At 53.6% G+C, this 1,809-nt stretch overlaps 1 pseudogene; it reads left to right on the top strand.

Annotated features, from left to right (window-relative positions):
* The first annotated feature begins 208 nt into the window (after positions 1 to 208).
* On the top strand, positions 209 to 1,537 carry LOC113625611 (elongation factor 2 pseudogene; annotated as a pseudogene).
* Positions 1,538 to 1,809: the final 272 nt, after the last annotated feature.

Below are 1,809 nucleotides of genomic sequence, written 5' to 3'. Positions count from 1 at the left end.
TAGACTCTTCTTTTGCTCAAGCTGACACTTTTGGACCTGCTTGGGAGATGTCCCTGCTTTCTAAAGAAAGTATCATTATGTGAGTAATAAACCTTTTCATACCTTCTTAATTTTTTTGTAAAAAAATAATTTTTTATCAAGGTATAACTGACATATAATATTATATTAGTTTTGGGTGTACGACATAAGGATACGACATTTGTATACAATGCAAATGATCACCCCAATACGTGCCCCCAATTTCATGCCCCAGAGGAAGGAAAACCTGTACCTGAAGCCGATCCAGAGAATAATCCTTACGATGGGACGTTATGTGGAGCACAACGAGGACATGCCTTGGAGGAACATTATGGGCCTACTGGGCATCAACCAGTTTCCGGTGAATACAGGCACCATCATCACTTCTGAATATGCCCACAACATGCAGGTGATGAAGTTCACCGTGAGTGCCAGTTGTCAGGATTACCTTGGAGGCCAAGTACTTGACTGACCTGCCCTAGCTGGTAGAGGGTCTGAAGCTGGGGGGCCAATAGGCCAACGCTACAGTGCAGTGCATCATAGAGGAATCAGGTAAGCACATCTTTGCCGGGGCTGATGAGCAGCACCTGGAGATCCACCTGAAGGACGCGGAGGAGGGCTGTGTCTGATTCCCATCAAGAAACACGACCCAGTTGTCTTGTGCCTTGAGACCTTAAGCGAAGACTTGAACGTGCTCTGCTTGTCCAGGTCCCCCAACAAGCACAATGGGTTGTACATAACGGTGTGGCCCTTCCCTGACGGCCTGGCCAAAGGCACTTAACAGGATGAGGTTTCCACTTGCCAGGAGCTCAAGCAGCAAACTCGCTACCTGGCGGAGGAGTACGAGCGGGATGTGGCCGAGGCCCGCAAGAAGAGGTGCTTTGAACCCCACGGCACCTGCCCCCAAGTCCTCACCGACACTGCCAAGGCCGTACAGTACCTCAACGAGATGAAAAACAGCGTGCCGCAGCTTCCAGGGAGCCACCAAGCAGGAGGCCACTGTGTGAGGAGAAACACCTGCGTGACACGCGCTCTGATGTTCACGATAATGAGGCTACGCGCAGACTTCACTGAGCGCGGGGGCTGCCGGATCATCCCCACTGCTCGGCCGCGCTCCGCCTGCGCCTGCGGGGCCTGCTGACCGCCCAGCCCCAGCTCCTGGAGCTCGTCTTCCTGTGGGAACGCCTGTATAGAACACGTGGTCGGTGGCATCTATCCTGTCCTGAACTGGAAGCAGGGACACGTCTTTGAGGACTTCCAGGTGGCCGGAAGCCCCATGTTTGTGGTGCAGGCCTACGTGCCTGAAAACGAAATCCTTTGGCTTCACCGCCAAGGCAAAGTCCCAGACAAGCCGACAGCCGGGCTTTCCCGCAGTGCGTGTTTGACCAATAGCAGATCCTGCTCAGAGATCCCTTTGACAGAAGCCGGCAACCCCAGCCAGGTGGGGGCTGAGACCGACGAGCACAAAGGCCTGACGGAAGGCATCCCAGCCCAGGCCGACTTGCTGGACAAATTGTAGGCGGGACTCGCGCAGCACGAGCTCCCAGCCGCGATATCTACCACAACAATAAGCCTTCGCGTTCTCCTCACGACACCTTGAGAGGGTCCAGACACAGTGATGCTCCGTCTGACAGATTTCTGGAGCGTACTCCGGGCCATCACTCAACAGGAACACTTGATGCCATTTCTTTTGATGTTCAAGATTTCAGAGGCAAGAGAAGTGCCCTCGCTGCAGGTATTTATTTGGCTTGTGGAGCTGAGGGAGGGGATGGGACACCCGATACTTTGACT

This window comes from Aethalodelphis obliquidens, unplaced genomic scaffold, assembly GCF_003676395.1.
Source record: "Aethalodelphis obliquidens isolate GAN/ISIS:26980383/991018 unplaced genomic scaffold, ASM367639v1 scaffold1, whole genome shotgun sequence".
NCBI lineage: Eukaryota > Metazoa > Chordata > Mammalia > Artiodactyla > Delphinidae > Aethalodelphis > Aethalodelphis obliquidens.
The sequence above is the reverse complement of the archived record's forward strand: the minus strand, read 5'-3'. Positions and strand labels throughout refer to the sequence as shown.